General features: G+C 41.1%; 1 protein-coding gene across 1 annotated transcript in view; it reads left to right on the top strand.

The window, feature by feature from the left end:
* Positions 1–20,416: 20,416 nt before the first annotated feature.
* The window catches only part of extl3.L (exostosin like glycosyltransferase 3 L homeolog), a 51,218-nt gene continuing 43,799 nt past the window's right edge, over positions 20,417–27,835 (top strand). Inside the window, 1 exon segment of the mRNA NM_001094249.1 lies at positions 20,417–20,478. The gene's annotated coding sequence lies outside the window, so the exon portion shown is untranslated.

Genomic DNA, 27,835 nt, shown 5'->3' with positions numbered 1-27,835 from the left:
ACAAATACTGTAATAAAAAATGAAAACCAATTGCAGATTGTCTCAAAATATCATATTAGATGATACTAAAAGTTGACTCAAAGGTAAACAACAAAAGCTATTCCTTAAATGTATTTATTTCTATAGAGCAGACTTGTACTAACCTAAATTGAAAGATTGAAAACCAATCGCAAACTGTCTCAGAATATCACTTTCTACAGCATACTAACAGTTAATTCAAAAAGGATCTCTGTCTTCAGTTTTTTCTGCTTCCTCTGCATTGATGTTTTATTATTGTTTCCTCAAGAGACCTTTTGAGCCTGAGAAGGGGCCAAATAGCTGAGAGGGAACAGCAGAATTTTCACTCCTTTGAATTAGGGGCACAAGTCCAGAACAGTGGGCTCTGCCCTTTCCCAGTCCACGTTACAGCAGCCTAATTGGCCGAGATAGTAATTAATTAGTGGACCAGTCAAGTTGCTGAGAGGCAGATATCTGTTAGGGTAAGTCCACAAAGGGCGTTTTGGGGAGATTTGGTCGCCTGACGACTAATCGCCTCGTTTTTGCGGGACTTTGATTGAATATTAGAAGGGTATTTATTGGACTATGTTGTGGTCATTATTTCGCAGGGTTTCTCTAAACACTTGTAATATAATCTCGGTGAAACAGTGGTAAGGTTGGCATAATGTGATAGGGCTACAATTCCCATTCAGCAAATAAAAAAGGAAAAATGGATTTGCCATGTGAAGTCATCCTCGTATAAGTCCTCATATAAATCCTAAACCTAAACCACACTCTGAGCACAATGGGTGGGTCCATTTGTTTCGGCATAGATTATAAACCTGGATGCAAAATATAATGATTCTGTTTGGAGAAAAAAGGCTGTATTTTATATACTAAACATAGGGGTAGATTTATTAAGGTTCGAGTTTTTTTTTGGGGTTAAAAAAGAACTCTAATATTTGAAATTTATGATTATAATGTTTATAAATATAATATATATTATTTATAATTTATATAAATAGCTTGAATCCAAAAATACACCATCTTAAACCTGTCAAAATCATGTAGGAGTCAATGGCAGAGGTCCCTTGAACCAGATGAGAATGTTAACAGCCTGTTTCATGTTTAAATTTTTTTTCAGAGGGTTTTGGCCGAAATCCCAAATGATTCGAGCGATAAAAGTTTACTTTATCGCCGAAAACTTGATCAGTTTGATCAGACTCGCAGATTCGGCTTTTTGCCATTCAAGTTTTTTCTTGAATAAGGTACCATTCGAGTTTCGAGTTAATTCAAGGTAGAAAAAACTTGTACCACTCAGGGGCAGACTTATCAAGGGTTGAATTTCGAAGTGGAAAATACTTCGAAATTCGACCATCGAATTGGATTACTTCGACTTCAACGTTTTTTTAATCAAATTTGGCCAAATTCGGTCGAACGAAAATAGTTAGATCACACAATGAAATCCTTCGAATCAAACCATTCGAAAGATTTCATCGATCGATCAAATGATTTTCCTTCGACTTCTAAAAACGTAGCCAAATCTTGGCTATAGGTTCTAGAAGGTCCCCATAGGCTAACATTGCGATTCGGCAGGTTTAAGGTGGCGAAGTATCGAAGTCGAACTATTTCAAAGAGACAGTACTTCGATTTTCGAAGTCGAACTTTTTACTTTGAATCTAATTTGGCCTATTCGATGGTCAAAGTACCCAAAAAATAGTTCAAAATTCAAAGTTTTTAACTTCGAAAATTCACTTCGACCCTTTTCAGCAGCCCTATACCAACAATGATCTGGATCTTTAAAATTTGCCAATCTTTGGACATATTTTGGTGGCACTGCACATGCTCTCTAAGTGTAGGGGTCAAACTTGGGAATATATATATATATATATATATATATATATATATATATATATTTATATATATATAGATATATATATATATATATATATATATATATATATATATATATATATATATATATATATATATATATATATATATATATATATATATATATATATATATATATATGGGACCTGTTATCCAGAATGTTCTGGACCTAGGGATTTCAAGATAATATATGTTTCCGTAATTTGGATAAATGATTTTTAAAAATTTGGATTAAATGGAATCGCCATCCTGTAATTCAGAGCTTTCCAGATAATGGGTTTTCATTTAACGGATCCCATACATGGGTATATAAATATATATATTGTCAGTACAGTATATTGTGAGTGGGTCCCTAATCATCTTCTACAGATCTTCCCTGCCAAATGATTATGGTGATCTGGTTCAGAACCCAGGGCAGTTTGTTGGTTTGTAGGGGATGAGGTTTTTCTTTTTTCTTGCTCAGAATTTTTATTTACCATATAGGTATCCAAGGGCTGCCCCCTAAAGCTGCCACCCTAGGCACTGGACCTTGAGTGTTAAATAGAGCCCTGTCACAAACTTGAATTATATGGTGCAGCATGTAGTACAGGAATGGGACCCATTATCCGGAAACCCTTTATCCAGAAAGCTCCGAATTGCAGAAAGGTTGTCTCTCATAGAGTCCATTTTATCCAAATAATCCTAATTTTAAAAAATGATTTCCTTTTTCTCTGTAATAATAAAATAGTACCTTGTACTTCATCCAAAATTAGATATAATTAATCTTTATTTGAGGCAAAACCAGCCAATTTGATTTATTTAATGTTTAAATGATTTTCTAGTAGGTTTAAGGTATGAAGATCCAAATTACGGAGAGATTCATTATCCGGAAAGCCCCAGGTCCCAAGCATTCTGGATAATAGATCCCATACCTGTACTCCTTTACAAAGTAACAAGTATCCATACCTGCATACCTCCCAACTGTCCCATTTCTCAGGGACAGTCCCAATTTTGACAGCACAACCAGCAGTCCCGGATTGTTACTGAAATGTCCCGACTTTCTCTTTTATCTCCTGCACTGAACAGCCAGAAAAAGATACAAAGTTGTATGCAGGGGCGATCCTGGCCCCTCCGCCGCCTGAGGCAGCAGCAGTTGCTGCTGCCCCCCTCCCCCGTCAGACCAGGCGAAGTGCAATGGAGTGTATAGGGTTTCCTCAATAAAAAAACCCTGGCGTCTTTCCCTATTTCAGGGTGATAGGCTGCAAAAGTGCGTAAAAGTTTTTTTGGGTACCCGGGCTCCCCCCTACATTTCCTAACATATGGCACATAAACTATACAGTGGGCTCATGTGAAGGGCAATATAACAACTTTTTTTCTATTAAGGTTCCCTGGACTTGTGTAATGTAATGTATTTGCTGCAACATATACGTCCATTCAACTTTATCTTCAAGCCGTATGCAAATTAGCCAACGATATCGCAACTTCACTTGCTGTATTAACACTAGCGCCACTTCGCCAGCGTTCGGTGCCTAGGACGCAACTTCACATGTTAGTGAATTAGCGTTTTCTGAGTGAATTTTCACCTGGCGAAACGTTGCGCTGAATGCGAAGCTGTCGTTGGTGAATTTTCGGTGCTTAGTAAATTTGCCCCTATAAATGGAGGAGACGGAAGCAAGAAGTGTTATGTTCTGGGCGGGGAGAGTGAAAGGAACCACTCAACCAAAACCCGCCCACAACCCGTGGCAACTGGCCCAATCCTGTTCAGTCTTCGGGACCCGAGGATTTTAGCCCAGGCTACACATTGCTAATACGCCGCACTTAGATACAATTGTAACTATTTAAGATAAGAAAAGATACAGCTTAAAGGGCAAGTCACCTTCATTAGCAAAACTGTAATAACTCAAGAAATGAGTTCAAACCAGTGTCGGACTGGGCAGGCGGGACACCGGGAAAAAACCCGGTGGGTCCCCGCTGGTCCAGACCAGCTCCCCCCAGTTGCCGCAAAAAGAAATAAGACTGCGCACCATGTTCTCGCATGCACTCGCGAGGACCAGGTAATCGGTCGGGAGGGAGCCCCTGGGGACTGCGAGGAGGTCCCTTTGCTTGCAGCCACGGTGGGCCTGCAAGGCTCGTAGTCTGACCCTGGTTCAAACTTTCCATAACCTGCCAAATTTTGTAAAATCGATGTATGTTTGTAAATGGGTATTTAGAGGGTGTAGCCATAAAATGGGCGAGGTTAAACATTTTTCAAATGTTGGGAGGTATGCACCTGTTATCCAGAATGCTCGTGACCTGGGGATTTCCAGATAATGGATCTTTATACCTTGGATCAAGTACAAGTTACTGTTTTATTATTACAGAGAAAAAGGAAATCATTTTTAATAATTTGGATTATTTGATTAAAATAGAGTCTATGGGAGACGTCCATCCTGTAATTCTAAGCTTTGTGGATAACGGGTTTCCGGATAACAGATCCTACTGATAACGAGCAGAGCAGGGGCGTAACTACAGAGGAAGCAGACCCTGCGGCTGCAGGGGGCCCAGGAGGTATAGGGGGCCCCATGAGGCTCAAATTCATACAATTTCAATACATTTTGGTAAAACAGGACAACATCTGGATATGTTTGGGGCCCTAAAATTAATTTGCTGTGGGGCCCAGTAACATCTAGTTACGCCACTGGAGCAGAGATTTCCGTACAACAGAACTGAACCCTCAGACAGAGGAAACATAGGAGCGTGCATCTGAATTCAGATCCAAACAAAGGACAAGGGACATCTCGGGGGGAGAATGTGCAGATTCAGGAGGGACGGGAATAGTCTGGTGCATGGCAGGATTTTTCCCACTGAGATGTAGCGATGGGCTTTGTAGCAGAGACAGCTGGATTCATCCGCTTGCCAAATAATCACATCCTAATATTCCGAGGATTCCGCACGTTCCTGCCATTGATTAGACCTTCTCCCACACTCGGCCTTCGTGCCAAGGGATTCAAATGAAAACCTCTGTAAACTCGGAGTGGGACGCGCTGGGAAGCTTAGCGTGGGATCCCAGGCTTATGATTGGAGCAGACCATGATAGGTTGCTAGGGGAAATGGGTGGTAAAGGTCAGAAAATTCCACTTATCTCCAGTCGCCAGCTGGTTGTTGTTTTTTATAAACACAGGGAAAAATTGCAGATATTTACAGTGTCCCTTTTTAAACGTGTTCGGCTGAGACGTGCAACATGCTGGAAGATGTTATTTACAGAATGACCGATTTTAAGCAATTTTTCAATTGGTCTTCATTATTTTTTTCATTTTTTTTTAAAGTTTTTTAATGATTTGCCTTTTTTTCTGACTCTTTCCAGCTTTCTAAAAAACAAATGCTCTGTAAGGCTACAAATGTATTGTTATTGCTACTTTTTATTACTCACCTTTCTATTCAGGCCTCTCCTGTTCATATTCCAGTCTCTTATGCAAATCAATGTATGGTTGCTGGGGGAATTTGGACCCTAGCAACCAGATTGCTGAAATTGCAAACTGGAGAGCGGCTGAATAAAAAGCTAAATAACTCCCCATACAAACTTCTCGGGAAACCCACAGACTCATAACAAGAATGCAAAAAAGCATCTATTAGTATGCTAAGGAAGCTACTGTAACCCAACGAAAGGCAGGGTAGGCATAAGAGGCAAGTGCCTAGGGTGCAAAGGCTGAGGGGCGCCAGGCACGGTACCTCTTCTGACGTCTTCCCCTAGTTCCTACCGCTTTGCTCAAAAGCTGCGGAGTAATTCATGCTAGTGTGCGCTCTTCGACGCATGCGCACTTGCACGTCTGCAGTGCTCTCTGATGCATTTACACTTGCACGTCCTTGCCGTTCTTATGCGTATGCGCACTGGAACGTCCTTGCGACTTGCGCACTTTTGCACATTTGCGAAAAGCGATCAGCGACGTAGTCAGCCGGGTTGCCTAGGGCACCCGACGGACTTGGCCCGGCACTGACTAAAGTCAGCTAAATAACTCAAAAACCACAAATAATAAAAAATGAAAACCAAGTACAAATTGTCCCAGACTATCACTCTCTACATCATACTAACAGTTAATTTAAAGGTGAACAACAAAAGCTATTGCTTAAATGTGCTTATTTCTATAGAGCAGGTTTGTAATATCCTTATAATACACAAAAGCCATGAATATCCTGTAAATTATATCCTTATAAACGGTGAGTTCTGATGTCATCAGTTATAAACGGTGAGTTCTGATGTCATTTCTGTCACATGACTCGCTGAAATTTGTGTATTATAATAAATAAAGTACCCCCAGTTACAAAATATGAGGATATTAGAAGTTACCTCGGAGTTCCATGACCTGTATAAAAACACTCGGCCTTCGGCCTCGTGTTTTTATATGGTCATGAAACTCCTCGGTAACTTATAATATCCTTATATTTTACAAGAGGGGGTACTTTATTCACTATATAATTTACAAAAGGGGGCACATTATTCCCTATATTAAATACAATTTTCCTTCTAAACATTAAGGGGCAGATTTACTAAAGGGATACTGTCATGGGAACAAAACATTTTTCTCAAAATGAATCAGTTAATAGTGCTGCTCCAGCAGAATTCTGCACTGAAATCCATTTCTCAAAAGAATAAACAGATTTTTTTATATTCAATTTTGAAATCTGACATAGTAACATAGTAACATAGTAAGTAAGGTTGAAAAAAAGACACATGTCCATCAAGTTCAACATGGGGCTAGACATATTGTCAATTTCCCAGCTGCCCCCAGTCATGTGACTTGTGCTCTGATAAACTTCAATCACTCTTTACTGCTGTACTGCAAGTTGGAGTGATATCACCCCCTCCCTTTTCCCCCTGCAGCCAAACAAAAGAACAATGGGAAGGTAACCAGATAACAGCTCCCTAACACAAGATAACAGCTGCCTGGTAGATCTAAGAACAACACTCAATAGTAAAAACCCATGTCCCACTGAGAGACATTCAGTTACATTGAGAAGCAAAAACAGCAGCCTGCCAGAAAGCATTTCTCTCCTAAAGTGCAGGCACAAGTCACATGACTAGGGGCACCTGGGAAATTGATAAAATGTCTAGCCCCATGTCAGATTTCAAAATTGAATATAAAAAAATCTGTTTGCTCTTTTGAGAAATGGATTTCAGTGCAGAATTCTGCTGGAGTAGCACTATTAACTGATGCATTTTGAAAAAAACATGTTTTCTGATGACAGGATCCCTTAAGGTTTTCGAAGTACAAAAAGTTCGAATTTCGAAGTAATTTTTTGGATACTTCGACCATTGAATAGAATATTACGACTTCGAATTTACTTCGACTTCGATTCAAAGTAAAAATCATTCAAATATTCTACCATTCGATAATTCGAATTCAAAGTTTTTCAATTTGATGGTCGAATTTCGAAGTTTTTTGTACTTCGAAGTTCGACCCTTGATAAATCTGCCCCTAAACTGACATACAGCGTGACCCCCATTTTATGTATTTCAGGGGACAAGAAAAAATGGTGTAAGAGTCAGGAAAGTATAAAGTGAAATGCATTATGCATTATATATTGGTGGGACACAAAAAAAACTGTGTAAAATGCAGGAAAACTTAAAGGGGGTGTTCACCTTAAAATGTACTGTTTTAATATGTTGTACAGATTGATATTCTGAGACAATTTGTAATTGGTAATTTTTTATTATTTGTGATTTGGGAATTATTTAGCTTCTTGATTTACTCCCCAGTTTGGAATTTCAGCACCTGCATCTGGTTGCTAGGGTCTAAATTATCTTAGCAATCAGGCAGTAGTCTAAATGAAAGGCTGGACTATGAATAGGAGACGTTCTGAATAGAACGTTAAGTAATAAAAAGTTTTTTTGACTGCCGGGGTCAGTGACCCCCTAATTGAAAGTTGGAAAGAGCCAGAAGAACAAACATGTTCAAAATCTATACAAAATTTTAAAAAAAATTAGGTTGGTTGAAAAGTTGCTAAGAATGAACCATTCTATAACATACTAAAAGTTACTTCAAAGGTGAACTACCCCTTTAAAATTAGGGTGTGTAAAATCGAGGCTGCACTGTAAGATTACAAGATATTTTTTAATTGCTGCAGTTGCACAGTGACATATAACATAAACAAAGAATTTGTGATTATCATACAGGTAAGCCAATAAACCTTTCCTCCACTTTTGTTATGTTTTATATAAAACGTATTACCTTGTAATATTTGGACAAGGCGACACGGTACAACAACTTTACCTTGAATTACTGTCCAAACAATATGTAGTGCTGCGGGGAAGATCTAGGAGATGCAGAGTTACAGTATATTAATTGTAAAACCTGTTTTGTGGTTTATTTTGTTTGCAACAGTCAACATTTACCCTATTTGTACCTTCTCATTTAGATTGTAAGCTCTACGGGGCAGGGACCTCCATCCCCTTGCCTTCTTGACACAAAGCTCTTAAGGAAGAGATGCATGCTCAGATTCGGGGAGATTAGTCGCCCAGCTACAAATCTCCTCTTCTTTGGGGTGACTAATCTCCCCGAACTGCCTCCCACCGGCTAGAATGTAAATCGCCAGCTGGATGGCAATCTGTGCGCTTCACTTTCCGAAGTCGCCCGAAGTTGCCTCAGGAGGAAACTTCGGGCGACTTCTGAAAACGAAGCTCTCCGAGTGCTAGAATCTAAATCGCCGGCGGGAGGCAGTTTGGGGAGATTGGTCGCCCGAAGAAGAGGCGATTTATCGCCGGGCGACTAAATCTCCCTGAATCTGAGCGTGTGTCTCTGCCATTAAAGGTGACATATTGTGTAAAAACAAAAATCTGCCTGTGCATTATACTCCTCTAACTGTAAAAGGAATATGCTTACAAAATATTTTGGGCCTGATTTATTCAAAAATTCTCCCAAAACTTAACTAGCCCCGCCTATCTGTTCCACTTCCTGGCCACTAAATTCTCTGACGGTGCAGTAAAGGCGGCAGCACTCAGCACGCTGCATTGTAGGACAGGAAGCAATCAGCAGCTAGGCTGACCTGATAGAGAACTGAAGCCTGTCTTTGCTTGTGTGACTGCAGGGCTGTGATTGGTTATCCCCCTCCTACTGTGCTTACCTATTGTCAGACTGGGGTGCCCAGGGCCAACGCCACCCCCCCCGTTCACGTGTCTTTTTCTGGCGCATCAGCACGAGCACGATCGGGGTTATTGAGGGAGGCAAGGAGAGGGAGTGCAGGGAGTGGGTCTGGGCTGGTGGGGCCAGGGCCCAAAAAGCCAGGGGCCCACCGGGTTTTTTGTTCCATCGGCCCAGTCCGACCCTGCACCCACCCCTCATCTGAAACACAGACATGGACCATTACAGATATATGGGGAGCTCCAATAATGAGGGAATTTTTGAAGAGAATATTAATCTTTAGCTCCAAGTAAAACCAGCACTGTCTGCCTACAAAATTAGTTTTTTTTTGCATATCCTATATGTCTCCTTTAATCTTTATTGTAACTGTACTTTGTAATTATTTGTATTAATTATTGTAATGATCCTGTTTGTTCTACTTAGTTATTGTTCTGCTGTACAGGGCTTCGTTCTCAAGGAGAGCTGTACAGTATAAATAAAAATATACATACAATATGTGGGCTATACTTCAAGGCCCTTAAAAAACAGAATTTGTGAACATATTAGCAAAATTGCGTCTCGTGCGGAGGTGTCTATAATCTCTAAGCATTTTCTTGAATACAGTGGAGGTCTAGATAGGGTTTGATCTTGAATTTAAGCTGTAGATAGGGGGGTTTTCCATCTAATAGGGGTGGTGATTTGACATCAAAGCTATTATGTAGCTTTGACTTCGACCATTTTAGGAACCAGTAAGATTTACACTTTTACCTGATTTTTTTTTACTGGTTTAAAGAGTTACATTTTAGACGGTTATAGGGTCATCGTAATGTGATGTCATATTCTTTACCCCATGCCCATTTTAATGTTTTTGGGAATGGGAAACAAAATGTTAAAGGGGACCCGTCACCCAAAAAAATTATTCAAAATCCAATTTTATCACATTAGTCAAGCAAAATGAACTTTAATTACACTGTATAAATTATTTGAATCTTGCTTCCTTCAGTCTGGGATTTCAAAATTATAGCAAGCAGGCAGCAGCCATTTTGTGGACACTGTTATTAAGACAAGCCTTGCATCATCTCAGAATCTTGTTTGTGCACCAGAATGGGGGACCTGATGTCCATCCCCATGTCCTGGCTACACAATTAAATGGTGAAGAGAACGGGGGAATGTGGGGAGAGCAGTGACATGTAGGAAGTGCTGAATGGAAAGTGAAAGTAATTGTCTGCCCCGCCTCTATCCCACTGGCATAGAGGAGGGACAGACAATATTTGATTGACAGCTGAGATTTTTAAATGAGCTTAGAACAGCTATGAATGCTTTAATAAAAAATAGAATTTGGATTTCATGTTTAATTTGAAAAGGACTTTTATTATACAAATTTTTGTGTCTGGATGACAGGTCCACTTTAAGCCTATGTTTGTGTCTATTGATAGGAAACGCGTCAGGTGGTCTTCTTTTAATCATAGGAAATACACTTTAGTTTTACCTCCTGTTGGCAGCTGGAGTGCTCGTTCATTTTCTTTATCATCATATACGTAAGCCAATAAACCTTTGCTCCACTTTGTTAAGCTTCATATCAAACTTTTTATCTTGGAATATTTTGACAGGCTGACACCGTACAATAACTTTACCTGGAATTACCTTTCTGCTAAAAGATCCCAGCGAGATAAAGAATAACATTCTAACTAAATAAAACATCGAAGATTCCTTTCAGTCAGTATTATTGTTACTTCTTTTGCTTTTCTTAATCTATTGGATTTCCTACTCAGACCCCAAACAACACTGTGCCTGTCATAAATAAAAGACACCCTTCCCAGACCCCAAACACTTTACCTACCAGCGCTTGTAAAACAATTCCTTAAAATATAAAGTGTAAAGAAACTTTCATTAGATATGGTTGCATTTCCCAGGACTTCCTAAAATTTAGCAGCAGAATTAGGCAGAAAGTTCCAGTGTTTTATTGCGTCAGGTACAGACACATTAGAGGGTTACGGTTAAAAAAGGGGGTGATTACTATATCGTGGGGTGGTTTTCAGTTGGACCATGTCAAGTAAGATTAGGTCAGAACACAGGTGTAAAAGTGACCTCTGCTCTGTGTACACATCATTTGGGGGTGGGGGTATCCAGGCATATACTATTTTCTTCCTGACCCTGACTAGTTTCCAGGACATTAGCTGCGGTTCCAGCAGGGGGTCTGCAGGTAACAGGTTGGACCCAGGAAGCAAGTAAGAGGGTTGGGTGTTGCCAGAGGTTTGGATTGCAGTGTGTGTTTTTGAAATTGGACTTGCAGTGATGGTGCACCTTTAAGAACTGGAGCTCTTCCAGCTGGGTGCTTTATTCAAAAGTTCAAAACACTGGTGGTGACCCCCCCCACTCCGATGGTGTAAGGACACCTGGTGGTCCAGTGGTGCAGTGGGGGTTGCCCACAGCTGCCGCTTCCTTCAGTCTGACAAGGGTGCGTTTTGACGTGCGCTCTCAAGTCAAGGCGCAATATTCAAATATTTAAAGGGCCCTCAACCTACTACTCATTGCCCAATGTAGGTCTATTTTCATTGTTCCTGGGTGCTATTTCTAGTTAGTCTTGTCTGTTCCTGATCTTGCCTGTCCCTGACCATTCCTAGTTTGCTGCCTGTCCTGACCTTTGCCCGTTTATAGACTACTCTCTTGGATCTTGATTTTGTACTTCACTATTGTTGTGTTTGACTACTCTCTGTTACTGCTCTGCCCGTTTGGTATTAACCCAGCTTGTCACACAACCATGCTCCTTGTTGCCTGTTCCTCCTGCTAACATTTGGTTCCCGTGTGTAATGATATTTTTAGAGTGGAACCCTGGAGAGACAGCTGGTAGGGCCCCTTTTTCGTGTAACAGGGAGAATCCTTATTGACCCCAGTATTCACCAACGCCCTTTTGGGCCTCGAACTTTCTGCGGTGGGGAGGACAAGGCACCTGGACACTTCTGGGGTAAACGAGGTACAGATTAGGAGCAGACAAAGACGAACACAGGAACAGGTCAAGGTCAGGTCAGGAATCAGAGTCGGTAGTCAGGCAGAAAGTCAAAAACCAGATTAGAAAACAAACAATAGCTTTAGCAGGGTCTGATTAACAATAGCCAGTTTAGGCAAATAGAGGAAGCAATAGGAAAAGAGTAATTGATTAATAGACAGGTAGAGAACCAATCAGAAGGCCAGGAATCTTTGTTAATAAACAAAGCACGTGCTAATGACGTCATCGCGTCGGGCACGTTTGTCATGCGCATCGTGATGACGCCATCGTGCTGGGCATGCACGCTGTCATCATTGCACGATTGCGCACACGAGGCGCCCCTTCCCTCCTCCCAGCGGGGAGGATTATACCGTGTCTGTCCAGAACTTTCCCCTTGGTCCTCTCACTATAAGACCTGGTGGCATCCGAGTGGCGGAGGGCTCCTCCCAATGTGAAAGGTGACAGTTATAGGTGGAAGAGTGAGCCAAGGCCGCGACCTTGGGGTTTTTCTGGGTTTGAGATTCCTTATGTAACAGATGGGCCCTGGGCTATCCAGGTTTTAGCAATTTCTGAAAGGAGCCCTGGGTTCTACACTTCTGCAACACAATCTGTCTATCTCAATGTTTGCCATTAAGCAACAGTGGCACTTGTTCATATACCTTTAATTCTCTACATTCTCTCTTTATTATTATTATTAACATTTATTTATATAGCGCCAGCATATTTCGCGGCGCTGTAAAGTAAATTTGTTTATACAACTAAATCACATTAATTACATACATAGACCATATGGAGTTACATACATCACAACCAATACCGGTACAAAAGATGATGAAGGCCCTTAAAATCTAAAGGGAATTCGCTGAATCTTCTATATACTCAGCGAATGCTCTCTTGCTAATTACATCAAAGAGGTGAAAAAAACACCCATTCTCAGAGATGAAATCCCTTTTTCACACTTAATTATATATTTCACAAGTGATTCACTGTTCTCAGGTATCTTCTAGAGGTATTCCCTTCTTGCACAGGTTTTTCTATCTTCCTCTGCAGCACTGCCTCTTACTCTTACCAGGCCTGTCATTAATCTCTTATATTCAGAGACCTTTTCAAGAAATTCTGCAATAAAATGCAATGATCAGCCTCAACCCTACAATTAATCTTCGCGGATAAACATTCATATCAAACGGATAAATCTAACTGCTACCGAGTGCATCCACCATTGTGTTTATGTAACAAAATTCCAAACAGGTAGCGGAGCACTCCATGAAGAATGGAAATATACCCCTTAATCAAACCAGGGGAATATAAAGGATTAAAGGGGTGGTTCCTTTACCTTTATGTTAACTTTTTGGGGGTTATTTTTCTGATTTTTTAAATAAAAAAAGTCAGTCCAAACTAGAATCCACCATTTACCCTTATTTATTAATAAAAATACACGTAAAAAAAATCAGATCTTCAAAAACCATGACTTGTTTTGATTTGTCGCACGAAAACCGAGATGTATTCGTATTGTCGCGCAAAAAAAAATGAATTTTTCAGATTTGACGCCTGAAAAGTCTGAATTTTTCAGATTTGACACCAGAAAAGTCAGATTTTTGTGTGAAATCGTCATAAAAGCCCGAAATGTTCAGATTATCGTACAAAACCCTGCACAGATAATAATATCTTCAAATTGCAGATAGGACACTGCCATTGCCTTCTACAGGACCTTGACAGGTTGAAGATGGAGTATTCCCAGATTCAAACTTTTTGCAGCCTCGGGGGGTAAAATAAATCTCATAAAATTTGATTTTTTTTTTTCCCACTAAAAAGTTGGATGTTATGGTAAAAAAAAACTAAAATTCTTACCATTTGGACTTTCGAAGCAACTTTTCAATTGGTCTTCATTATTTATAGTGTTTGAATTATGTATTATACTCTTCCCATCTTTCAAAAGGGGGTCACTGACCCCATCTAAAAAACAAATGCTCTGTAAGGCTACAAATGTATTATTATTGCTACTTTTCATTACTCATCTTTCTATTCAGGCCTGTCCTATTCATATTCCAGTCTCTTGTTCAAATCAGTGCCTGGTTGCTAGGGGAATTTGGACCCTGGCAACCAGATGGCTGAAATTGCAAACTGGAGAGCTGGTGAATAAAAAGCTAAATAACTCAAAAACCACAAATAATAAAAAATGAAAACCAATTGCAAATATCATATCACTCTCTACATTAGTTACTTTAAGGGGCAGATTTACATATGGTCGAATATCGAGGGTTAATTAACCCTCGATATTCGACTGCCGAATGTAAATCCTTCGAATCGTTCGATTCGAAGGATTTTAATACATCGATCGAACGATTTTTCTTTGACCAAAAAATTGTTAGAAAGCCTATGGGGACCTTCCCCATAGGCTAACATTGCACCTCGGTAGGTTTTAGGTGGCGAAGTAGGGGGTCGAAGTTTTTTTTAAAGAGACAGTACTTCGACTATCGAATGGTCGAATAGTCGAACGATTTTTTGGTTTGAATTGTTCGATTCGAAGTCGAAGTCGAAGTAGCCAATTCGATGGTCAAAGTAGCCAAAAAAAACATTCGAAATTCGAAGTTATATTTTATTCTATTCCTTCACTCGAGCAAAGTAAATGTGCCCCTAAATGTGAATAACCCTTTTAAGCTTAATATATTAAACATCCCATTCGATAAAATAATATGATAAAATTCTGTTGATTTCACCATTTCTTCTTTAAAATACAGCCGTTACTTTAGGTGGTTTTCTGTCTCATTATAAATTCATGCAAATAGAATTGTTTCAGAATATATTGTAACTGATGGAACAGCTTCATTATTTAACAATCTGATTAGTCAGCGTTCCAGCCAACTTCTTACCTGAATGTGTAACCTTAATTTTTCTCATCAACTGTTAAACATTTACAGCTCACTTTCTCATATCCACTGAGTTATGTTACTAGAACTATTTATCTTTATTGATGAAAAGAAAAAAGTAATACTACAGGTTTCTTCTTAATCTGTCTCTTTCCAATTATTTGTAACTACAAAAACATAAATTAAAATACCAAAAAATTGTAAGTGCATAGTAAAATGCACACAATGTGAACAATGTACACCCATGAGTAAAAATAAAAGATTGGCCAATATGGAGTTCCATGACCTGTATAAAAACACTCGACCTTCGGCCTCGTGTTTTTATATGGTCATGAAACTCCTCGGTAACTTATAATATCCTTATATTTTACAAGAGGGGGTACTTTATTCACTATATATAAACACACAATGATTTGCAACTTGGTTTGAATGATGATCTAGTGAAAATAAAATGAGAACCACAGATATATCTCTAATAGCCTTAAACTAAAGTAAAAATAAGATTTTTAGTCAAGATTTAGCTCCATTTCTTGTTTTGACCAGTGATAAATAAGCCCAAGTGGTGGTATTTTGGAAAACGTGGCCTCCAGCAATCACTTATAGACAGGTACACTGCATGCTGGGAAAGCTGAAATACACCTTGCAAAGAAGTGGTTTTTGTTGGTAAAGTGAAATTTTTGAGCAACGTGGCTGAAAAAAATTATAAGGATCATTTATTATATGCAGGGAAGGGTGCAAAGTGCTCAATCCGCTATGATTTTGCAACCAGCCTTTCAATTTATAGAATTGCCTCAGTTTCCCTGCATTTCCACAATGAATACAGAGCTACCTGCTTCTGCTGGGTTGTATTCATGAAGAGGTGGGGAGGTATATGTGTCCTCCTCCCACCCCCTATATCAGGCACACAAGCAGTGTCTTACTGGAGGGGCACCGGTAAAGAACTTGGTCTGCCCCGGGCCTTGCTGACCCAGATCCACTTCCAACTGCAAGTGCCAAATGCAGCGCTCCCCCCAGCAATCGCATCCACAAAAAGTGAGGTACGTGTTGTGAGGGGGGGTATGGAGCTCACAACTGGGGTGGGGCCTCCCATGCAGCAGTCCCGGTGGGCCCTGGACACTCCAGTCTGATACTGCACTTAAGTAAGGCAACCCTATGGGCAGGCGGTAAAGACAGGGTTGGCTTGTGTCCACCAATGCAGCACCTGGTGCAATATCCTTTATCAGCTGAGCAGCAAGACCCCATAGAGAGGTGCTTTGTAAATGAGCACTACGGGTGTGCTTTTGTGCCTTCTCTTGCACTTTTGTCCAGGATTATAGTAATTGCCCCCTCTTGCCCAAAGAATCAGGGTAGGAAGAAAATCTTGGGCAGCTGTATGTGGACATAAAAGTAGGGATGTCTATAAAAATGGTTTTCCTGATCAGATAGTAGGAGAAAGTATAAATTAACTGCCCTAACTATTAGATTTAACAAACAAGCAGGTCTGGCCTAATTAACTGTCCAACTAAATGACTTCGCTTCATTCTGAATCTTTGCGCTCAGGTCTCTATTGGCTGACAAGTCACCATACTTTCAAGCTTTAATGTCAGACCTTCCACTGTGCGTTTGAACCTTTATATCCTGGGCTGCCTCATTGTCTTCTGTAGCAACATTGTGTTAGTTGTTCTGTTCCTGTTCTGACACTTGCCTGCGACTGCAGCCTTCAGTACACACCATCTGCCCGGACCCCTTCCAGGAACTGACGGCTGGAAAAGGCAAAATCCTTTAGGCAATCCTATTGTGTGAATCCAGAACTTGACGTCGGATCAGGCTGCACTTTGACCAAGTATTCCTCTGAAATGCACTGCAGCCCAAGTTTAGATATAAAAGAGAAATTGTGGGGCCCCAATTGGGAGATTTGGAAGAGAAAGTATCATTATATGCCGATGATATGCTCTTATAATTTGCAGATTCCAAAGACTCCCTTCAAGCCTTGATACGGCTGTTGACAAATTTTGGAAATTACTCAGGACTAAAAGTCAATTATGACATGTCCCCAATCTTTAATATAGATGACCCCCCGCCAAACAGCCCACGTACCATTGCACAACTAACCTGGACATGTATGAAAGATTGAACATCTCCCCAGTTCTTCCCAGACTTTGTGAGAGACTGCTGGTTTGGCGAAATCTTCCCTTATCAGTCCCGGGGAAAATTAATCTATTGGAAATGGTTTTTCTACCCAAATTCCTATGTTTTCCATAATGAACCCAAAACACTTTCCCATACCTGTTGCAAAACCCTTGACTCAATTATAAGGGGCTTTATATGGTCAGGGGAAGGGACCAGACTGGCCCTACAGATGCTTCAAGCCCCGCGGGGATGGACTGGCCCTGCCTAATTTTGAGAAATACTTTCTGGCCAGCCAGCTAGTTTTGCGCATTGGTGGCTAGCCTAACAATTAGACAATTGAGCACTTGTACTTGAAGCCAATATTATAGGCTCTCTAGAGCAGGGATCCCCAACCTTTTGAACCCATGAGCAACATACAGAAGTAAAAGGCGTCGGAGAGCAACACTAGCATGAAAAATCTTCTTGGGGTGCCAAATAAGTGCTGGGATTGGCCATTTGGTAGCCCCTATGTGGATTGTCAACCTAAATCGAGGCTCTGTTTGACAGTACACCTGGTTTTTATACAACCAGAACTTGACTCCAAGCCTGGAATTCAAAAATAAGCTCCTGTTTTGAGGCCACTGGGAGCAACATCCAAGAGGTTGGAGAGCAACATGTTACTCACGAGCTACTGGTTGGGGATCACTGTCTACTGGCTCTAGCTAAATTGCTTTATAGGGGCATCTCCCCATCATAAAGAACAACACCCTCCATTAGAACAGTAGTGGAAACATTTCAGGTGGCACTCAGAATCGCCCAGATTAACAGCCAGCCTGGTCAAAATTGACCCCTCTTTGGGGCATTAAACATCTCCCGCACTTTACTTCGGTGCCAGATGTTGCTAGATGGGCGGCTGCTGGAATCAAAACGTTAGGAGATATCACAGCTAATGGGGACTGTAAACAATTTAATGCACTCCAAAATGAGTTCCAACTCCAAGCAAATATGTTATTTAGATACCTTCAGTTAAAGCACACCTTCCAGTCTCAATTTCCTCTAAGACCACTAGTAGTCACGGATACCACACTGGAAGTCTATCTCCGCCGACCATATATGGCAAAAATACTAACCTACATGTCCATCATATTGATGCAATTGAATACAACCCAACTAAATAAAGTCAAAGAACACTGGTGTGAAGATATCCCAGACCTAGAGGAGATGTGGAAAGATGCCCTAGCTTTGGTACCCAACTCACTATCTCTAGCAGGGACAGATATATACAGACCAAATTCCTTAACAGAGTATATGTTACTCCACATCGATTAGTTAGGATCTACTTGGAGTTTCAGATCAATGTCCCAAATGCCTCAATGCTGTAGGTACATTCAACCACATCTTCTGGGAATGCCCAATAATCCAGGGTTTTTGGTGAGAGGTTCTTACATATGCCAAAACTACTTTAGGCTAGGGCCACACGGCGCGATTTTGCCGCGATTCTGCGCTGGGCGAGTTGCGAGTTTACGAGTCGCTGCGGTTTTTAAGCCGAAATAGCTTTGTTAACTTTGGCGCTGGCGTCAATGCAAATCGCGGCGAAATCGCTGCGCTAATTCACACGCGGCGATTCTTTTTCTACTGTCGCCCGGAAACGCCCAGCGAGGCAACTTCGGGCGACAATAGAAAACGAATCGCCGCGTGTGAATTAGCGCAGCGATTTCGCCGCGATTTGCATTGACGCCAGCGCCAAAGTTAACAAAGCTATTTCGGCTTAAAAACCGCAGCGACTCGCAACTCGCCCAGCGCAGAATCGCGGCGATATCGCGCCGTGTGGCCCTACCCTTAGCTCTCCCCAATTTTATGTCACCCAAACTTTGTCTTTTAGGTATCAGGGAAACACTACAAATGAGACCCTCTGCCAAACTGTGTTACTTACAACTGTTTTATTATGCAAAAAAGGCAATACTGCTACACTCGAAATCCATGCAGCCACACTTATTGAACTTTTGGAAAAAACTCATCAATGACTCTTTCAGGCTCGTGGATGCTCAGGTAAATTTGAAGCCATCTGGAGAACATGGCTTGAAATGAACGCATTGCCTTAGCAGTACCCTAAGAAACAGGGATAAAAAGGGGAAAAAAAAAAAAGAAGCCCAAGACCAATCCGTCAAATGTGCGGTTAGTGGGATTCGAATGATCGTACACCTTATGATTTTTTTGGACGTCAGAAAATTGATCGGCCAGGTTTAAAAATCTTTATCGGTTCCAGTGCAATCTATCTATGTTCTTCAGTTTTTCTGGCAATATCGCCTGAAATGGTCTTTTTAGCTGATGGACACATCGTACATTTAAACGATCATTTCGAGATAATCGTGGTCTCACGATAACGATTGGATCTTTTAAAAATCTTTACATCTATGGCCAGCTTTACTCAAGTGTATGGCTGAGATTCTAGCTATCTGTATAACAGAGCATTCTGTCCCAGTGGCTGCACAGATCCTATCTGATCCCCATTGTAAGCAGCAGTCCTGTCCTGCTTTATGGCAGCTGAGATTCTAGCTATCTGTATAACAGAACATTCTGTCCCAGTAGCTGCACAGATCCTAACTGATCCCCATTGTAAGCAGCAGTCCTGTCCTGCTTTATGGCAGCTGAGATTCTAGTTATCTGTATAACAGAACATTCTGTCCCAGTGGCTGCACAGATCCTATCTGATCCCCATTGTAAGCAGCAGTCCTGTCCTGCTTTATGGCAGCTGAGATTCTAGTTATCTGTATAACAGAGCATTCTGTCCCAGTGGCTGCACAGATCCTATCTGATCCCCATTGTAAGCAGCAGTCCTGTCCTGCTTTATGGCAGCTGAGATTCTAGCTATCTGTATAACAGAACATTCTGTCCCAGTAGCTGCACAGATCCTAACTGATCCCCATTGTAAGCAGCAGTCCTGTCCTGCTTTATGCCTGAGATTCTAGCTATCTGTATAACAGAGCATTCTGTCCCAGTGGCTGCACAGATCCTATGTGATCCCCATTGTAAGCAGCAGTCCTGTCCTGCTTTATGGCAGCTGAGATTCTAGCTATCTGTATAACAGAGCATTCTGTCCCAGTAGCTGCACAGATCCTAACTGATCCCCATTGTAAGCAGCAGTCCTGTCCTGCTTTATGGCAGCTGAGATTCTAGTTATCTGTATAACAGAACATTCTGTCCCAGTGGCTGCACAGATCCTATCTGATCCCCATTGTAAGCAGCAGTCGTGTGTCCTGCTTTATGGCAGCTGAGATTCTATCTGTATAGCAGATAATTGAGCCACACATTCCCATCTAATACACAAGCTCTACCCCAAAGACGGCTGCTGTGAAACACAGGTACACAGTCTCCAGAGTAACGGCGTATGCGTCTGTATGGAACTGACGTCTCTCTTCGCTCCGCTTCCCGCGTGCTCGTTCTCGCCTCTGTCTGGGGCGCGGGAGTGGGCGGTGCGAAGGCAGGAGGGAAGGCGCAAGAGTCTCGCGAGGTTTGGGAGCGCGGTGGAATCTCGCGCAGGCAGTGGTCTCGGGTGAAAGGCGGTGAGGGAGAGTCGCAGCGGAGAGCGGGATCGGTAAGTGGGAAAGGGACGGCCAGGCAGTGGCAGGGAACATATGAGGTGCTGAGGAGGAGGAACAGTAGATGGGGTGTGTGAGTGACAGGAGCAGGGCTGAGACACCCTCTGACTGGGACTAGAGACAATGACTAACGAGCGCTGATCGGTGACCGGGGTAGAACTCACGAGGCTGCGGGTCTGGAGGGAAAGAGAGAGAGATGGTGGGAGGGACAGTTGTAGGTCAGTGTCATACAGTGCGGGGAGTGGGTCTGGGAATCAGTGAAATGTTACAGTTCTGCCCTCACTGCTGCTTGTGACTCTCTACTCACTGGGACTATATATATATATATATATATATATATAAATAATACTCCTCTCCCCTCACCCACCCTATACTGAATACTGATATTACTTCTCTTCTACTCACCCCTTCCATATAATGTACTAGATACTGACATTACTTCTCTTCTACTCACCCCTTCCATATAGTGTACTGAATACTGACATTACTTCTCTTCTACTCACCCCTTCCATATAATGTACTGGATACTGATATTACTTCTCTTCTACTCACCCCTTCCATATAATGTACTGAATACTCACATTACTTCTCTTCTACTCACCCCTTCCATATAATGTACTGGATACTGACATTACTTCTCTTCTACTCACCCCTTCCATATAATGTACTAGATACTGATATTACTTCTCTTCTACTCACCCCTTCCATATAATGTACTGAATACTGACATTACTTCTCTTCTACTCACCCCTTCCATATAATGTACTGGATACTGACATTACTTCTCTTCTACTCACCCCTTCCATATAATGTACTGAATACTGATATTACTTCTCTTCTACTCACCCCTTCCATATAATGTACTGAATACTGATATTACTTCTCTTCTACTCACCCCTTCCATATAATGTACTGAATACTCACATTACTTCTCTTCTACTCACCCCTTCCATATAATGTACTGAATACTGACATTACTTCTCTTCTACTCACCCCTTCCATATAATGTACTGAATACTGATATTACTTCTCTTCTACTCACCCCTTCCATATAGTGTACTGGATACTGACATTACTTCTCTTCTACTCACCCCTTCCATATAGTGTACTGGATACTGACATTACTTCTCTTCTACTCACCCCTTCCATATAATGTACTGAATACTGATATTACTTCTCTTCTACTCACCCCTTCCATATAGTGTACTGAATACTGATATTACTTCTCTTCTACTCACCCCTTCCATATAGTGTACTGAATACTGATATTACTTCTCTTCTACTCACCCCTTCCATATAGTGTACTAGATACTGATATTACTTCTCTTCTACTCATCCCTTCCATATAGTGTACTGAATACTGATATTACTTCTCTTCTACTCACCCCTTCCATATAGTGTACTGAATACTGATATTACTTCTCTTCTACTCACCCCTTCCATATAGTGTACTGAATACTGATATTACTTCTCTTCTACTCACCCCTTCCATATAATGTACTAGATACTGATATTACTTCTCTTCTACTCACCCCTTCCATATAGTGTACTGGATACTGACATTACTTCTCTTCTACTCACCCCTTACATATAGTGTACTGAATACTGACATTACTTCTCTTCTACTCACCCCTTACATATAGTGTACTAGATACTGACATTACTTCTCTTCTACTGATAAAGTAACACTGTTTGTAACTGTAGCACTGTACTGACTATACTGTCACTGCCTCTAATATACAGGAGACTGCCTGTACTGCAGTTCTTTTCACAGCAAGCTGTTATATATAGTTTATAGTTATAGTAAAACTGTCTCTCTTTGGGCCTGTGTAATGATTATATAGTGAATAAAGTACCCCCTCTTGTAAAATATAAGGATATTATAAGTTACCTCGGAGTTTCATGACCATATAAAAGTACGAGGCCGAAGGCCGAGTGTTTTTATACAGGTCATGGAACTCCGAGGTAACTTCTAATATCCTCATATTTTACAACTGGGGGTACTTTATTTATTATAATACACAAATTTCAATGAGTCATGTGACTGAAATGACATCAGAACTCACCGTTTATAACTGATGACATCAGAACTCACCGTTTATAAGGATATAATTTACAGGATATTCATGGCTTTTGTGTATTATATGCCAATACTTACTGTAATAATTCAGCAGAGACTGGTCTTAGTGTAGGGTATGTGGGGATCATAGAGTGGTTTAGTTATCTGCAGACTGATGCTACACTAAAGGTGCCCATACACTGAGAGATCCACTCGTTTGGCGATTTCGCCAAACGAGCGGATCTCTCCCCGATATGCCCACCTTGAGCTGGGCAATATCGGGCTGATCCAATCGTGGGCCCTAGGGCCCAACGATCGGATCCTAATGAATAGTAATGGGTGGTCGGATCGCGGGACTGCATCAACGAATATATGCGGCCGCGATCCGACGGGATTTTTCGTCCGAGATCTGGCGACTTTCGGGCCAGATCTCGATCGGTGAAGCCCTTCGGGGGGCCACATACACGGGCCAATAAGCTGCCGACACTGTCTGTCTGCAGCTTTTATCGGCCCGTGTATGGCCACCTTTACTCCTAGTCTAGAGACAGCAGGGTATTAACTGTTGTGCAGCCAGTTATCTAGTTATGACCCAGTTAAACTGTAGTATTCTAGTAGGAGAGCACTGACTGTTACAGTAATGTAGGTAGTCCTGGGCAAGTGACCCTGGGATATGAACAGTTGTTCAGGCACTGGCAGATTTAGTAGTTGTAGTAGTAGATTCAGATATGAGCTGTTGTACAAATACATTAGAACGGACAATGTAATGGTTATGTACTACTCCTCAGTGTAACATTACAGTAGAGTATGACTGGGAGTTACAGTGTTGTAGTTCAGACTGATGTTACAGCCCCCAACCAAATTTCTGTATAATATGTATTTTTTGGCAATGTCTGTATTGTACAGGTACAGTGAAATTGACTCTTCTTGTAATTCATTTTTTATTATTTGTGTTTTTTTTTATTTATCTTCTTATTCAGCTGCTCTCCAGTTTGTAGTTTCAGCAATCTAGTTGCTAGGGTCTGAATTACCGCAGCAACCATGCATGTATTTGAATAAATGACTGGAATATGAGAGACCTGAATAGAAAGATGAGTAATAAAAAGTAGCAATAACGATACAATTGTGGCCTTGCAGATTTGCTTTTTACATGGAGTCAGTGACCCCCATTTGAAAGCTGGAAAAAGTCAATCATTTAAAAACTATAAAAAATAAATAATGATGACTAATTGAAAAGTTGCATTCTACAACATACTAAAAGTTAACTTAGAGGTGAACCACCCCTTTAAGTACTAGAACTGGCAGAAGTGTAGTTATATGCAGAATGATGATGCAGTCACCCCCAGTCCATAGACAGCAGGATATTAGTTGCTATATTGAGACAAAAGAACTTAAACTTGTAGTGGTTACGTGTCATTACTGATACTGTAACATTACTGTGCAACAAGACTGGCTGTTACAGTAACAATGTTATTACAGTTATAATAGTCAAATACTGATATGATTGTCACCATTTGTGTTGGATAGCCTGGTGATTGATTCATAGAACAGATTAGAGTCCTGCAGCGGGTTGGGTACCAGTGGATTACCTGTAAAAATCTGCGGTACCCTGCAAGTTGCGGGTAGAAGTTCCGGGTGCCGGTATAGACGCGGGTCGGTGGTTCTGCGGGATCGCTGGTCGGGCCGCGTGTCTTCTCAATAGCGATTTTTACTTCTTTTTTTCTGATCACGCCTACTTCCGATGATGTAATTTCAGGTTTACAATGACAGCACTTCCTTTTTTACTCTTTTTTTCTGATCACGCCTACTTCCGATGATGTCACTTCCGGTTTACAATGACCGCACTTCCTGATTCTTGATGGCCAGCGGGTCCGGGTTGCGCATAAGGTACTTGCGGGTCGGGTCCGGTAGCTGGTCCAATCGGGTACAATCGGGTAAGAATGCAGGTCTGGGTTGCGGGTACGGGTCGGGTGCGAGTTCCCAAAAATGGACCCGTGCAGGACTCTAGTGTGGATCCAGTAGAACTGCCTCATTGTAACAGTGTAATGGTTCTGTACCAGCACTGACAGTTTTATTACATTAGGATATTGCTAATTTTTTATTATTTGTGGTTTTCTGTTATTTAGCTTTTTATTCAGCAGCTCTCCAGTTTGTAATTTCAGCCATCTGGTTGCTATGCTCCATATTAACCTAGCAACCATACATTTATTTGAATAAGAGACTGGAATATGAATAGGATAGGCCTGAATAGAAAGATGAGTAATCAAAATTAGCAATAACAATAAATGTGTAGCCTTACAGGGGCTTTGATTTTTAGATGGGGTCAGTGACCCCCGTTTGCAAATCAGAAGAAAATGGCAAATGATGAAAAAAACTATACAAAATAAATAATGAAGTAATGAAAACGTGGCTTAGAATTAGCCATTTTATAACATACTTAAAGTTAACGTAAAGGTGAACCACCCCTTTAAAGGGCATGTAAAGGTAAAAAAATAAAATCCTATTTTTACTTTCTTTAATGAAAAAGAAACCTATATCTAATATATTCTAATTAAAAAAACGTGTACCGTTTTTATAAGAAACCTGACTGTATGCAGTGAATTTCTCTCTTCGTTTACTGCTGTGGATAGGAATTGTCAGATGGTCCCTAACTGCTCTGCAGGGAAACAATCATACTTATGAACAGCAGGGGGAGCCCCCGCCTTACTTCCCAGCCATGCAGAACTCAAGCAGCTTTGTTTGTTTCCCTGTAGAGCAGTCGGTGACTGTGTAGAGATTTGTATTGGATTTTATTTTTGCCTTTACATCCCCTTTACTGTTTCAAACTCCAGCTGCAGGGACAGATATTTAAACAGATAAACTGGGATTCTATTTGGAGGATTATTTTGCTGCAGCCACTGGTTCTGCAGAGTTGGAGAAAGTTTGTATTAAACAATACAAAAACTATAAAATCCACATTAGATTACATGACAACACAGGACCCAGTGCAGTCTGTATATTCTGATTATTAATCAGTCTTGCTGTATCGGCTTCTGGCAGATATTATTTGACTTGTGCTGTTTTGATCCCTAAGCAGCCCAGACCACACTGAGCATGTGCACAGTCTTGGTCTTGCAAAGATGTATAACAGTTACAAGATGGTGACCCCCTGTGGCCAACTTCAAAAGCATAAATCGTTTGTTTTATTAGGCTTGTGGTGTAGTAAGTTCATGTTTATGTTTAGTATACAAAATACAGCATTTCTAGCCTTATTCTATTTTAGACTTTACTTCCCCTTTAAGGGAGTGCCTGCAGGTATCACAGTGGTAAAGTGGGAAATTCCATGACAAATAGTCCAGGGAGTGATATTTATATACCATCAGTGACTTATGTTACAGGCGGATATTACTGCAGTCGTTAAACTGAGGCCCCAGGAATTGGCAGCTACAGGGGGCGGCACGGAGATGGGAAACACTAGCATTAAGCTGGGGATTCTTGGGCAGATCTCCCAGTGTCTAAATCTCCAGATCATTGGACAGCCTGAGCACTGTGCTGTGTGCTTGATTAATGTTTATGGGCCTCTAGCTGGGTTCACCGCTGTAGATGAAATTAAAGGGGAAGTAAGACATTTTGTTTGACAAGAGATTTCATGTTTTCACATGTTTGGATTATTGTAAAACGAGCTGTGTAGGCATGCTGCAGTCCATAAAAATCTCTTAAAGGCCCCCACCCAGCCCACGGGTAATTTAGCTGGACAGATATGATGGAAAAAGCACTTTCCAATTTGCATTTATTTTTATTCAACTTTTATGTTGAGAAGGTGACCGGTTTGGCATTTAAACTGTTATCCGGTTGCTAGACTGACAGTCCCTAGGAGCCAAACATTTGAATTTCAGCAATACAGCTTTATAGGAAAGGGTTTAAGCTGTATTCAAGCAATACCAATATAATATCCAGCCATAAGAATCATTTAGGGTCATTTACTGACAAATTTGCACCTAGGCATCAAATCATAGCAACCAGCCAGTGAGCAGCAATATTCAGCAGCTGCAGTAAGAATAATAAAAGCAAACAATTAGATTGCCCTAAGCTACTGCACTCATTGGAGAACCATGGATTGAAAACAGCTATTCTCCCTGAGAGGATAACGGCAAGCACCAACACTTGGCTTCCATAAGACTTAACTTCTCTTTGGCTGATACCCCCCTCCATGTCCTCCCGTATCTCCTCCTGTAGCTCCTAATGTTGTATTATAGTTCTTTTACAGGGAGTTTGCTCATAGTTTGTACAGAAAGATATAAACTTACGGCAGCCCTGTAAGAAGCACAATTCAGCAGAAACAGCCACCTTAGTTTTCTCATAGTCTGTACAGAGAGATCCCATAAAACTATGGCAGCATAGGTATTCCCTGTACTAAGCACAATTCAGCAGGAACAGTCCCTAAGTTTGCTCATAGTCTGTACACAGAGATCCCATAAAACTATGGCAGCATAGGTATTCCCTGTACTAAGCACAATTCAGCAGGAACAGCCCCTAAGTTTGCTCATAGTCTGTACAGAGAGATCCCATAAAACTATGGCAGCATAGGTATTCCTCTGTACTAAGCACAATTCAGCAGGAACAGTCCCCTAAGTTTGCTCATAGTCTGTACAGAGAGATCCCATAAAACTATGGCAGCATAGGTATTCCCCTGTACTAAGCACAATTCAGCAGGAACAGTCCCTAAGTTTGCTCATAGTCTGTACAGAGAGATCCCATAAAACTATGGCAGCATAGGTATTCCCTGTACTAAGCACAATTCAGCAGGAACAGTCCCCTAAGTTTGCTCATAGTCTGTATAGAGAGATCCCATAAAACTATGGCAGCATAGGTATTCCCCTGTACTAAGCACAATTCAGCAGGAACAGTCCCCTAAGTTTGCTCATAGTCTGTACAGAGAGATCCCATAAAACTATGGCAGCATAGGTATTCCCTGTACTAAGCACAATTCAGCAGGAACAGTCCCCTAAGTTTGCTCATAGTCTGTACAGAGAGATCCCATAAAACTATGGCAGCATAGGTATTCCCTGTACTAAGCACAATTCAGCAGGAACAGTCCCCTAAGTTTGCTCATAGTCTGTACAGAGAGATCCCATAAAACTATGGCAGCATAGGTATTCCCCTGTACTAAGCACAATTCAGCAAGTATATAGCCCTTTTTTCTGGCTTAGCGATTTTGAGAAATGTAAATTACAGTAATATTACAGTCAATTTATTGGCTTTGACTATGAATGTACAAGAAGACATTCTCCTTACTGTTGTGAATTGGTATATATTGT

This window comes from Xenopus laevis, chromosome 5L, assembly GCF_017654675.1.
Source record: "Xenopus laevis strain J_2021 chromosome 5L, Xenopus_laevis_v10.1, whole genome shotgun sequence".
Taxonomy (NCBI): Eukaryota; Metazoa; Chordata; class Amphibia; order Anura; family Pipidae; genus Xenopus; species Xenopus laevis.
Note: the sequence above shows the minus strand (reverse complement) of the source record. Positions and strands in the feature narration are given on the sequence as shown.